This window comes from Myzus persicae, unplaced genomic scaffold (assembly GCF_001856785.1).
Source record: "Myzus persicae strain clone G006 unplaced genomic scaffold, MPER_G0061.0, whole genome shotgun sequence".
Classification (NCBI taxonomy): domain Eukaryota; kingdom Metazoa; phylum Arthropoda; class Insecta; order Hemiptera; family Aphididae; genus Myzus; species Myzus persicae.
In genome coordinates, this window is record NW_019103144.1 from 42,475 (window position 1) to 58,081 (window position 15,607).

Here is a 15,607-nt window from a genome sequence, read left to right on the forward strand (position 1 = left end):
CTAGGACCTGGATTTATATGCAATAAATATCTATAAAATATGCAGATTCATATCATAAGTATGCAAAATGATTTTTTTACAAAAATATAACACAATCTAAACATATATATACATAAATTAAAAATAAAATTTTTTAATGACAGTGTGTAAAAGTGCTATAAATTAGTTAATGTATACAGGGTATACATTCAATTATTTTTTTGAAATTCAGAATAATATTATTTTTATGAAATTGTGTTTAAAATTATTATACTATTTATATTCAAATATTATGAAGCGAGTACCAGCATGAAGTAATAAAAATCGATTTTAAGTTTTCGAACTGATAACCTCTACGATTATCTGGAAGCATATTTTATTTGTGTTTGGAAAAACTTCTTTCAGGTTCCGTTACCTCGCCGTTGATTAAAGTATCAAATTTTTTCAATTTAAAATAATCATGATTTTAGGTATTTGTATTTGTATTATTATTATTATTATTATAATTATAGTTGTAGAATATTCAATATTAATGCAACTATCCAGAAATATGCAATTAATATGCATTTTTATTCAAACATGCAAAAATATATTTTTAAAAAAATACTATTGAATTTACACATTATGAAACGTCAATAATTATTTTTAACCTATTAGTTTATATTAAAGCACGTACAAATTTAAATGACAATTTCCTCACGAATTCAATTTGAGTTATTTTTTTAGATTCTATAATTCTTTCATATTTTAAAATATATCTTCTATCCAATGATGTAAAATTGCATATATTTAATGTTCAAGAAATTTCTAAGGATAGTTTATAGTATGTTATTTTTGTGGATTTTCCGTCTGAAACAATTTTAATATAATATAATACATGCCAGAAATACAGGCTGCAACTTAAGTATGTTTTTATCGGGACGCAATTTACATTTACCGGATAGTATAATGTGTAAATAATTAATATCGAAAAAGTATTACCTACCTGATATAGTTATCAATTATCATATTACTAGTGTCCTTATAGGTAGTACTCACATAAAAATTGATAGATTGGTTGTTAATTTTTATCTGAAATCACAGTGTGATGGTATGAGTGGATAGACATGATGAACTTTGAAGTAAGTACGTATAGGCTATAATAAACTAATTGTTATAAAAATATAATACCTACTATCTACCTGTCTTATTCTCAATTCTCAATATTGGACGAAATTATGAAATATATACAAGCTGAGGTGCCATTTTACCATACCTGCATAATAATATTGGAGTGTTCATAAAATACACGAAGTTCGCATATCATAATATTATGTTTAGTGTTAGTGGGAGAAAGCCCGGAAGATCCGAAGATGTGAAAGGGTGACTATGGATATCGAGACATAAAAGTAATTGTTGACCAAACTGCCAGAGTAAACAAATAGTCAATAATATAATGGCAACTGAGTATAGAATTTAATCTATGGTATTTAATTTTTGTTTATTTATCTGATTGAAAAACATTAATGCCTATAGTAATTTTCTCGTTATTCCTCAAGACCCATTCGTGAGTGTGTTGCAGAAATTCAAAACGACACATCCAACCCTCCGCATCACATTATATTATTTATTATTGAACCATGCATATAGTAATAATATAATAATTTGCCGTAGGTATTTATTTATTTATTTATTTATTTATTTATTTATTTATTTAACGCCAAACGGCAATTTATAGATATATTGTACAATTAGAAGATTAACATGAAGAGATAATAATGAAATAAAGTACATGGAAAATATAGTTATAATTATAGACTTAAGTTTAAACTTATACTAAACAGCGTTCAGCTAAAAAGAGTACATGCTAAGGTATACACCGTACACATCATACAGTATATACTATTTGTTGTACATATACTTTACGATCATTATTTAATACTGTTGACACTCATATACTTATACTTATATAGCTAGTGTATAGCTATTATATTTATATACATGTCATGTTATATATACAACGCCTACGGCGCCTGTAGGCTATGACGCATTTACGTCCACCCCACCGCACCGTTCGCGTCACCCGTGCAACAAAATTCGCCAACGAATCGCGTGTAAGCATATAGTATTCTGGGCGAACCTTTGATCATCCCACAACGACGCCTCCACCCAGAGTAGACAAATGACCCAAATTTCTAAATACATTAATAATTTTTGCCAACAATTTTATTATTATAATATTATACAATTCCGCTGCGTACTTTCCCGTCGATATGATTATTTCCTTTACTTAGTTGATAATTTTAAGTATAGTGATTACTGTTTTAGAGACTACCATGGTAGGTATACGAGTGTACTATATAAAGCTAATTTAAATTTCGGTTTATTTAAACTCAAAATAACAAAATCTTTAATATTCATTTTCTTAACTCAGGATGTCAGTTTTATCATGGTTATTTAAGTAAACATTTTAAAAGTTAAAACTTCCATTAACTTTTCGTATATTATATAATATGTAAAGGGTGTGTTTAAGGATAACTGGCACTGTAAGACAATCTGTATAGGTATATAAACAGCAGTATCCACTACACACCATGCCGTAGGTAAATATAATGCTTTTACCTTGGTACGAAATAATCTCGAACAAATACCTTCCACTGGAACTGTAAAGTGGATATAAGAGGGTGGTTTTTTGACAAGTGGTGACGAGGGTGCGGTGTAAGAAATATTCACCTTGTCATCACCACAAAGCTGAAAGGGCACGTGGTTAGGTATTAGTTAGTAGTCGTTATAAATTATTGTTATATTGTATAGGTATTATACATAATTTACCTGCAAGTGAGTACGACGATGTGCACTTATACATTATTTTATTATAGTTAATTCGTCAAACGCGATAGTGTGTGTTTTCCTTTCTAAAATAAGGGGTTCGTAAGTTCGTAATAATATACATTATATTATTATCTTTTGATATTCCTTCTATAATACACCTATTTATATTGACGCACCACGAAACAAACTTTTCAGGGACTATCCAACTTTTTGTAATAATATGATGAGTATAGCATTTGTGTAGTGCACTGATTATGATGTTTCCAAAATCAACTGATTACCTTAGATGTATTATAATAATAATATGAAGTATATTAATACATACGAAAAGCACGGTTGGTAACTCATAAAATATACATATTTCACAATATATATTGCTGTATACCCGTACAGTCTATATTATATTTAAAGGTAATAATAATTTTTATTTAAGTCAAACAAAATTTATACATAGCACACATTATATTATATCATACATTATGGCGATAGTAGATATACCTATTATTATAAATATAGGTATTGTAAAATATGATTTTTTCAATAAATACTACAATAATACTATCAAACCATTTAAATGGAATATAACACATCGTAACAATTCCAGATTATTGTATATTTTATCCACACACGAGAAGTAAATCCACAGATGATTAAGATCAGTCTTAAGAAATTTTATTGCTTTATTGGTTTGATCGGAATGATGAGTTGTATCCAACCATGTTTTTTAATAATATAGTTGTTGATTTTATAAGCTTATCTATTACACAATTCACGTATTATTAATAATTGTTTGTTTGGTAAGAGAACTCCGATAGAATATAATAAGTACTATATAATATTGAACCTACATATGTTTAACCATATCCTATTCAATATTATTTATGTTATTATAACATTGGATACCGACAACATTTAAAATAAACTTTATTTTGTGTAGCACCAGATTGTTGTCCTTACTGCTTCAATGAAAATTCGTTACAGCTAAATGCATAAATAACTATATCAGTACATGAATACCTGTAATGTCTAATTTGGCATTGCATAGTTTTTTTGTGTTCAAAAGAACATGGCTTAAAGAACACAAGATTCTTGAAGCGAAATTCCCCGTCGAAGTTTCTGTACTTATTGTTCATGGTATATTGGTATATTATACTTACGTGTATATTATTATTATATTATAGTACCTATAGAACAATTGACCACCCCAGAGCATAACCATTGTAATTAATTTAAAACTTTAAATTTATAAATTTAATATGATACTCTTCTTACATTTCTTATAAGTCATGGATCATATCATAGTTTATTATTGGGATTTGATATTCTTGTATAGCGTAAACGCAAAATTGTAACAAACATATTCTTGGACATTAATAAACCACCAGCTGAAAAGTGAACAAATAATGATCAATTAACTTTTACTTTCTAGATTGAAAGTTTATGTAAATCAATTATTATGCTATGATATATGTTTAATAATTGTTAATATGGATATTATTATAATATAGGTTGAGCCCAACATTCTAACAAAGAAATCCATGGCTGAACATAGCGTTTCAATTTATTCATTTAATATTATGAAACATTGACTATCTGATCTTGCAGCAACATGTATGTCATCAGTTCACATAAAATGCTTTTAATTGTATTATTATTTATTAAATAATTTAACTTAGATAATGTTTTTTAAATTAAATAGATTTGCCAAGAAGTGTTTTCAGCTAATGCAATTTGATAAAGAATCACTGTGTAAAAATCAGAAACCATTTGGATCAAAATTTGTTGCTGATAATGTACGTATATTATATAATACCAATATATGAATATATTATTGTATTACAAAAATTGATATTTCCACTTTTCAATTAAAAGTTTAAAATATTTATAGAACATACAATTAAGAATTGAAATATTATAGTGATGACCTTTAGTGACCCGTATATTTTTTTTAGTAAAATATATCTTTGTATTCAGCACAATATATCATTGTTATGTAAGTATATTAAAAGTATTTAAAACATAATATTAATAATATTATATTTTTTTTATTTTTTTTTTATTTAACCTTTTTTGAAATTTATTTTTTTTTATCGTGAAATCTGCCAACTCATTTCAACATCAAAGTACATTAACCTTATTTGTTCAAAGAGTAAGGGCAGCCGGGCCCATCAGCCTAGTACCAAAAAACTGTTTCCAAAAAAACGAACATGCATAGAATCAAAGATTCTAGTACTGTGTAACATGTAAGTTCTTAGTATTTCATATTATGTATCATTAATTGTATTTAATATGCGTATTTATACCAACTATGGTATTATAATGTATCTACTATAGTTGGAATAATTCAAGTCATATTATGCAAAATTAAACATTTTCATTCGATCAGGCCAAAATAAATGTAATGTATCGAATGTATCAATTAATGTTTTATACAAATATTTTTTTTAAATATGGGTTGAATACACTATGTATTGTCAACTATTATTATTATTATTTTTTTTTAAATATTGTATTTAGCAAATAATTGGTAGTTGACATTTAGAAAAATGTGCTCAATTAACCTAGCAGGAGTTATGTTTTTTTTCTTTAAATAAAAGTAATATAATTTTTTTTTGTTTTCAATAATCATGAACGTTAAGACCAACTTGAGACTAACTACCAACTAGAATGACCCATAGTATATGGCTTATGATTTAATAGTATTATGCATTTACTTTTATTTTGTGTTAAAATAGTAGCTACTTATATTAAATTTACATATTATTAGGTATATTTTTTAGTATAGTTTTGATTGAAATAAAGACCTAAATAAATAACCTACAAATGAGGGTAATCTCCTACATAGACATAGTGTTAACTCCAACAAAAAATATTGTTAAATCCTACAAAATATAGTGTTAACTCCTACAAAAGATAGTGTTGACTACTATAAAATATAAAATACTAAATATTTCAAAAAAAATTTTTTTTTTAAATTTAGTATTGCCATAAACGCCTATTACCTAACCTACCTGGGCGGTTTCATTTTCCTCCAAAAACGAGATACCGTCTTCCTCCACTGACCATTTTTCTCCAAAAAAATAAAAGGTTGGTTTCCATTTTCCTCCATATTATTTTTGACTAAATTTATGTCTATTATCCTCCAATATTTTAGCAAATATTTTTGTTGTAGTATTACGTTCCGTTTTATAAAGAAAGAGTAAAGCTAGGATCACATTTTGCGCTTATCGGTTAATGACTACACTCTAGTATCGGCTATCTATATCAGCTATCGAGCTATCTATAATTGTTCAATCCATTTATATACTAATACATAAACAAATAAATAATCTGTAATAATATACTAATTAAATGTATAACAATTTTAGGATGTGAGATTTTTAGTTGGTGTAAGACACGGCGAGCAGAATAATAATAATGTACGAAACTACGAAATATAAAATTCAATATGGGTATTATGAAAACAATTCTGTCACCAACATAATAATTATTGTTTTCGTACCGATTATTTATAAACGGCAAGCGGGCCGGTCGCGATAAGAACTATGGTGCGGTATGGCTACAGTCGAGCGCGGGGTAGTGGTATGAACACTATTTTTGAACGCTGCCGCTATAGTCAGTTCAGCAGCACACGACGGCTGTTAAATCGTGTTTTTCTTACCGAAAACATGGTTTCGTACTTCAAGTTTTCCTCAGCCCTCATTGGTCGTAGAAACATGATTTTTTCACCAAAATAAACGTGAGAAGTTCCTTTAGATTTTGTCGTGCCAGATTTTTGATATCTATTTTTGTCTATTTTATATAATTTTTTAAAAATTGTGAAAATTTTGAAATTTTCAAATGCAAATATAATCGGTTTGAAAAAAAAATTCGAAAATCTGGCACGACAAAATCTAGAGGAACTTCTCACGTTTATTTTGGTGAAAAAATCATGTTTCTACGACTATCGAGAGCTGAGGAAAACTTGAAGTACGAAACCATGTTTTTACGGCCGAATTTCGGTACCATAACGCCCTCTTAAGATTAATAAAAATACGTACATACTCCATACGGGGATATACCTATATACTTATATATTGTTATATTGTGTATCAGTTGTCACTTATTATTATGATTACACACATTGAGTGAGACAGACAGTGGCGTAACTAAAACTTCGATTGCCTGTGGCGAAAAAATCCAGCGGGCCCTTAGGCCTTAGATTTCAAATTTGTAATATGAAGAGCATGCACTTACTCACACAATTTATATCTAGACCCACCCCTGCTATAAAAGGTAATAAATAATTAAAAGCATATTTATTATACTTTCATGAATAATATGGTCATTTTTTGTTACACATTATAATAAGAATTTTATTTTTTTAAATATTATAAATAACCACTTATTTTAGGCAGTTTTGATACTTTTTCTTGTTCTTCCATTTTTTTTACGCTTTTCATAGCCACTAGGTACTTTTTTTGACATGATCACAATATCAATTATTTGGTTCAACGAGTGACGACAACTCACAACTGATGACAGAATAACTAATGACAAAATAATATAGAAAAACGACGGCTATTCAATTTTCAGCTGGGCAGTACAATAGACTGTATAGCGTATAATATGACAAATGATAATTGATAACGAATCGAGAAATCGACAGACTTCTGAGACTTCAATACGGTATCCTAGACTTGTAAGCGTGTTGCGTGTATCAGTTATTTTTCTAGTTATTACATTTATTTTACTTTAAAATGATTTAATTTTACTAGAACTTATTAATAACTAAAATTCTGTAATAACGGTAATCTGTTTTATTTAAATTGCTACATTTTTTGAAGGGCCCTCCCCGGCGTTCTGGGGCCCTGGGCCCGTGGCACTTGCCCGTCATGCCACCCTATTGGTACGCCACTGGAGACAGACACACTGCGAATGTATATAGGATATACTCGCATCAATAACACTATATTTTTAGTAGCGAACTGTACGTCGACTAGTCAATAGTGTCTATAGTGTTGAATGTCTTTGTAGTTCTTGTGTTTCATATTACATTTATTTTAATTTAAACATGTCTGAAAAAGCGACGTTTATTGAAAGTTCTTGTGGAAAACGTTTGTTAATTCGTGATGATTACAAATATTTTTTAGCATATGAGTTAAAATCTGGATTATCACTTTGGCGATGTTGTTTGCCTACTTGTCAAGCAGTTATATACACTAATAAAATTGATGAAATAGTAGCCGATGAATTACAAAAAAATGTACATCCAAATCATTTGCCATCACCAAAAAAAATAAATCGACAAATAGTGAATAACGCATGTAAACGAAAAGCAATTGACGATTTATTCTCACGACCAAAAAAAGTAATACTTAAGGAATTAGAACAAAGTTCTGCAGACTGTTTAAATTTTGATAGTACCGATATTCATAAAATTAGGAAAAATATTTATGCAGCCCGTCAATCTTTGCTGCCGAACCTGCCGAAAAATATTGAAGAGGTACATTTAGCAATCAATAATATGGACATTAAGACTACTTCCGAAGAACAATTTTTACTTGTTAATGATGATGATAAAAACGTGTTAATATTTTCTTGTTACCAAAACTTAAAATTTTTATGTGAATCTGAAATTATTTATTGCGATGGTACATTTACATACAGTGCCAAACATTTTAACCAAATGTTTACAATACATGGCTTTAAAAACGGACATTATATACCAGTTGTGTTTTGTCTTCTAGTTAATAAATCCACTGACACATATGTTAATACATTTAATCATATTATACTTAAATGTATTGAATTAAAATTGACAATAAATCCAAAATCAATCACAATTGATTTTGAGAAAGTTACTCATGATGCTGTTTCTATAGTATGGCCTAATACACTAATAGTTGGTTGTAGGTTTCACCTGACGCAATCATGGTTTCGAAAAATTCAAAGTCTTGGTTTCGTTAAAGAGTATAAAGAAAAAAATTCTTAAATTGGTTCTTGGATTATAAATACGTTTGGGCTCACATTTCTAACTCCACAAGAAGTTTCTTCGTGTTTTATTGAAGATTTTATGAGCAATATACCTAACGATAATAGAGTGATTCATTATGTTGACTATTTAACAGACACGTACATTTCAGAAAATGCTACATTTCCACCACTTATTTGGGCAGAATCATCATCTTCGTTATTACGAACTACCAATTCATGTGAGTCATTCCATTCGCATTTTAAAGACAATTTTTATAAAGAAAAACCAAATACCTATATTTATGTGGCTCAATATTGTGAAACAAATTCAAACGGATATTTATTGTAAAATAAGAAGTATTCATACTCTGAAAAAATCAAAAGACTACCGAGCAAACAAACGTCTTGAAGCAATCGACAATGCAATTATTAAATTGCAAAACGAAGACATTTCTAGGTATGTAATTACAAAAAGTAAAATAATTATTCATATTAATTGAATATAAATAATAAAACATGTATAATTTTTTTTTTTAAACAGGTATTCATTTGTTGCTGAAATGTCTTATAATTATAAAAAAATATAATAATAGGTATATTCAATTCATTTTTATTTTTATTAATTATTTTATTATTTTATTTTATTATTATTTAGAGCTTTCTGCATTATATACAATTATAGCTCAAATTATTTTATTAATATTGAACATAATGACCTGACAAACTTTTTTTTTTTTTGCTATGCATAAATTATTTATATAAACTATTTTATTTGTATTAAACATAATACCTGACAACATTTTTTTTTTGCTATGTATAAATTATTTATAGATATTAACTATTTTATTATTTTATTTATATTGAACGTAATGACCTGACAATTTTTTTTTTTTGCTATGCATAAATTAATCGTAAAAACTATATTATTATTTATTGGAGGAAAATAGAAAGTGGTGAAAAATGGTCAAGAATTATTTTTTATTTTTTTGGAGGAAAATGGTCAGTGAAGGAAAACAGTATCTCGTTTTTGGAGGAAAATGGATACGGCCACCTACCTAACCTACCGATACGAAGGAGATTATTAAGTCTTATCGATATTCGAAAATATTCGATACTATACTATCGCTGATCTATTTTAAACATTTTGTATTGCAAGTGCTGACATGGACGTATAAAATAGTATATAGTATGTAAGGATAAATATACCATCTCCGCTGTATGGGTATCTCGCATCATGCCGGTTGTCATAAAACACAGCTAGCTTATACACACATTATATTCAAGTGTTTGTATTTTATCTATGAAAATATATATTTGCAGTTATTATTTTCAACTTTTTAAGTTATGATCGTGTTTTAGCTTTTTGCGCTTTTCAATACCAAAATCATGTATTCAAGTAAAATATTGGAGTGTAGGATATTATCTTATTTTTAAATGTTAATGTTGGAGATAACAATATTTTTGATTTTCAGGTAAAAATGTAAAAAGGTTATTTTTAATACCTGCAATAAATGATCCAAAATTAAGACTCGTTTGGGTACATAATCTTTAACAAAAGTCTACTGAAACTCAAAAGAACTAACAAAACTAATGTTTAAATGCTTTGTGGTTCAATTAAACCATAGGAATTTTGTAACATGATAAGTTATCATTGATAACTGAAAACGGTGGTCGTCTTTAACCCAAACATTTATCTAAAATAGCATTATCATTTAGAAGTTTGAAATCGCAATTTAAGTTAATCATTTAAAATAATCATATTAAATCAAAATAGAAGTTTTGATTACTTGTAAGCGGTATCAAAATGTTTAGAGGACGCTACGTCACTACAGCCTAATGTCTTTTCCCCGTTTTACAAATGTATAACATTTGTTTTTGAAACCAGTTCAAGCTATTAGCTAGTAGTAGTAGTAGTATAAGCTATTATCTAATTTTCACACTTTAATGAGAACATTTACTGTGCAACGTTATTTTTATTTTATTTTAATTTTAAACAGTTTTTGCTATGTTATACATTTGTAAGACGGAGACAACACATGGTGTAGTGTATTCTTAAACATTTACTATAAAAAACACGCAATCCCAAGTTTTATTTTGATTAAATACGATTAACTGCAGTTGTAGTATCCTAGTAAATCGTATCATTATTGGGTACTGAAAGTTACAGCTTACAAGTTACAACATTGGTCTAAATTGGGAATGCGAATTAATAGTTGTACTCAAACGAGTTATCAATCGTGTTATTTATGTTATTTTTTCCGTGTCCTCTATTTTCTAGGTCTTTTTTTATCAATTACTGTTTGAAATCGATGTTCGGAACCTAGATCATGCTTCTAGTACCTATGCTATCCTGCGTTTTTAGTTTTTTTACTTTATCTATAATACATGACTTTATATATATATATATGTATTATGTTATAATACACAGACTTTTAATACTAATATGCTGAAGGCTACATCGATGCATCAATTAAAATTAAAAATTATGTAAGCCGCGTCTAGCCTATGAACTTTTATCAGTTGTAGTAATTATTAAGATTATATTTTTAACGGGTAGCAAAAATTGTATGAGGGTAAATCGTTGGTTTTACGTGATTGAATGCAATGCCACAAGATTCCTCATATACATTTTTTACGTATAAATTTATTTTTGAATCCTTGTAAGTTTAACTTATTAGAATCCTTGTAATATTACATTTTCAAATCGAAGATATAAAAATTAATAATCTAATGCATATTTTTTTATTACAAAATAGTTGAAACATTTAAAAAATGGCAACGAGTAAACATATTTTGAAAAATAACACTATTAGTTCCTAGTTCGGTACCTTATCAAATATTTCACTATAATATTAACTTTGTAAAATATGATCATTGGACCGGGTGGTCGTATACAAAAACTAAATACACATGATAAAGTATGTGGTACCAAATACGGCAACTGGTGAGCACACAGAATCAATAAACGTTGTATTGTTCCTACTTGACGTTCAGCACCGAATGGCGAATCGGTTATTGTATATTATTCTATTTATTTTGTGTGTCTTCTGATATTTTTATTGTAAAATATGTTAATAGTGGATGGCCACAAATGGTACTTTTATATCGATACGATGAACAAACTAAACACAGTTGAAGGTATGAAAATGTTGATAGAAAATTTTTAGAGCCACATGTACGATTTCCGGTGGGGTATTCCGAATAACGAGAGAACCAAAAATATAATCTACCTACTAAATAGTAAATATGCTGCGGATAATGTGTAAAACTATGTTGAGATTTTATTTTTATTTTTCATTCGTCTTGATCAAGACGTGTCATTTGAATTTACAGAGAGTGTTCTATTATATTAAACATACAATACACGTATCTATATAATATATTTTATACCAACCGAATACTCATATAATATTTTATTTTAGCCACCCACATGTTTCAGGAATTATTCAGGAGTGTCATTCAAGTCTTGCAAGGTATATGTTTGAAAATACCTAAAATGTTTAAAGATTTCATTTCGACCTGACTTTAATATTTTTTCTGCACCGGTTAGAACAATACAGACGCAATACGATTTCACGTGGTTCTTGTCTGTGGTACCTTTTAAGGCTTACGATTGAGAGTGCTAAATTATTTTTTCTTCTAAGCATCGTTGCTAAATATACAGGCGCACGGTAAATATCTGATTAGGTTCCAATTGAGGCGTCTTATTATTGAAGGTACATAATAAGTTCAGAAAGGAGAAGTGATTTATTAGTAGTGAAGGGGTACAAATTTTGACACGTCAGACAGCGGGCTGATGAAAATAACAGACGGAGGTGATGTAAAAAAACAGGTAATTGTTGGAAATTGATATCGGGGCTTTGAAATGTAATTTAAAAATATATTAAATGTAATTTGACATCTTTTTTCAATTATTTCGAATTATTTAAATTTTAAATAATTTTTTTAACGATTTTTTAAATTTATTTTATGACGTAGACTAAGTGCGAAAGTAAACTATTTATATCTGTATTTAAATATAAAAAATAATTACAAAATAACTGAAATTTGTTATAAGCAATTTTTGGAACATCGCATCCAATTTCACGAGCAATCGTACATTTTTGAATAGTCAAAATCATATTCTGTGTTATTCAGGCACTGCGAGCAACCAAATACCCAAAAAGGTAAAAGGCCTGCAATCGTACTCTTCCGAACAATACTAGATCAATCTCTATTCAGCTTTTGAGCTTTATAATCATACGCACTGACTTGATTTGAGATGGATATAAGTTATTATTTAGTATCTTATAGAATCTTTAAACCCTAGTTTTGTTTGTTGTTAAAAATATTATGTATTTTTAAGATATGATTTTATTATAAATAGTGATTTTTGTGATTGTACTCGACATCTCTCTCACAATTAATTTATATAAATATTATATACCTGGATATTTGTTTTCCTACATGTTCCAAATGTACAATAATGTTTTAGACACGTTTTTGTACCGATAAATAATAAAATGTAAGATAAAATAGACTAAGTACTTAATAATTCCATGGCAATGACTCCAAAAGTTGTGTGTCCAATTTTTCTCAAAATTGTTTTATATGTTTTTTTCATTGGGCATAACATAAGTCAATATCATAATGACATAACTAAAACATGTTTAATTGATACTTTCATATTTGCGGTCTTAGCACAAGGTATAGGTTCTCTAGTGCAAACGAATAACAATTTCTTTATTAATGAGACATAAAGTATTTTATTGTGATCTTAATATCAAGCTGACAAACATAATAATAAGTCCGGACTTTTTAATATTTGTTAGTCTTGTCAAAAACAATACATTTTTAGACGTCAATATTTTAGACGATATTATTGCTTTATATTAAATTATTAATAATATGTCCATGACGTTTATATTATGTTTGAAAACTATTTTTAGTCTATGCTCTTTCAATCATTGATAACTTAAGGATACTATTTTAATATTACTATAAAAAAGTGGTCTGACAATCATGTTATATTGTATTGTACTGTTATGATGTGTATTTCGAGTTTCCTTCTTTTCTTTGTTTTAATAAGTTAACACAATAAGTAAAACAGTATTACAATTATCATGTAATTCGAGAGTAGAGTTCAAAATAAGTTATAGAATAATAGTATTCCAACCATACAACATTAAAAATACCAGATACCAGTAGTCAGTAGTTACCAGTATAATGTTACAATTGTTTGGATTAAGATTTTATAACCACAGTTCTATTAAACGTTAATTCATACTAGCCAGCATTAAAAATCTTTCATTTACCCTACCATAATGTTGTTAAACATATTAATTGTATTGTATTGTAATTTAGGGAAAAAAATGATTTTGTTGATTGCTTATATTCTAGTAGATACGATTCTAGATGGGATTTTTTTTGGTTTGCTTAGTTTTAAGATTTTAAAATGACGCTCGTGCTGAAGTTAAGGGAATCTATTTATTAATGAAATACACAGTATTTTAACAATTTTTGTTAAAATATTATCTTATGTTTTATATTGTACATATGAAATGTTTTTATAAAAAAAACGATAAAATAAGACGCCACTTTATTTACATTTATGGCTCATTAGACGATGTCTTATCACATTTTTCCATGTCCATTAGGTAGTTTGTACTGTTTGTAGTTAAGTGACTCATAACGATGGACCGTCGCGCCGAATAAATACAGTCTAGATAACAATAAGGTTAATGTCTAAAGGGCAAAGTAAGTTGCTAGAGATTCGATTATATTATTCGTATAGTTGTAGCAAGACATAATGGTTCGAACAAAAAAATACAACAATAATAATCATTTTTACATGTTTTAACAATACGCATAGTAACAAACACACCTTTTTCATTCTTTCAAACCAAGTCGTTACAGAAAGGTGTATAAATATAATAACTTAAAAGCATTAGGTATATGTGTAACACGGGTACATAATATTATATTGATACTGGTTTGAAAAGTACAAAAAGGTGGGATTTAAACTACACACTATCTGTGAGATCCGTGGGTGTGTTAATGGTTCGGGCGCCGAAAAACCTGCTTGGAGGGGGGGGGGGTCGATGTCATAATTTATATCCATCAGATAGTCATCTTTCGATCGGCGCCGATCGTAAAAATGTCATTCTAAAAACCGGTCACCCCTCGCTTTCCCGAAAACGGACCCTCATCAGAACGGCTCACCTGCATAAACATGCTTCCATAATATATTATGTATTTAATAAATAATGCCCTCTCACCCGGCTGATCGATAATTTCCCCCTCGGGGTTTCAGTAGACCGACGGCACCTATGTGCGTTTGAACAACAGGTAAACGCCGTTTGATAGTATACCTACTAAAATACAATTCGTTTAATAATTGTGTTTCATCGCAGTCATAATATTTTAGACCCGCAGGTACACGAAAATGCACTATATTAATCGTGTCACCAGTACACACACCATCGATATAATAATATTATTTCGTAGATGGTAATTAAATAGAAGCCTATATAATATATTCAATTGTTTAGTGTTTGAAATATAAATATAATAAAATTTAATTATTTAGTCATGCAAATCAGAAATATTTTATTGAAAAATATAATCAAAAAAATTGATAAATAATAGGGTAATTGAAAAAAAAATTGTGGATATAGGTACTTACTATTTATAGGTTATTGCTAGAGTATAGCGTGTAAAAATATTATATTCTACTGATCAACAAATAGGAATATAGCTCACAGGTTATTAAATATTATTATATATAGTTGTAGATTTATGCATCAAAAACTGCATTTACTGTAAGTCATATTATGTCGAATTAGGTTTTTCATTGTTTCATCATATTTTAAATGTTGTATTA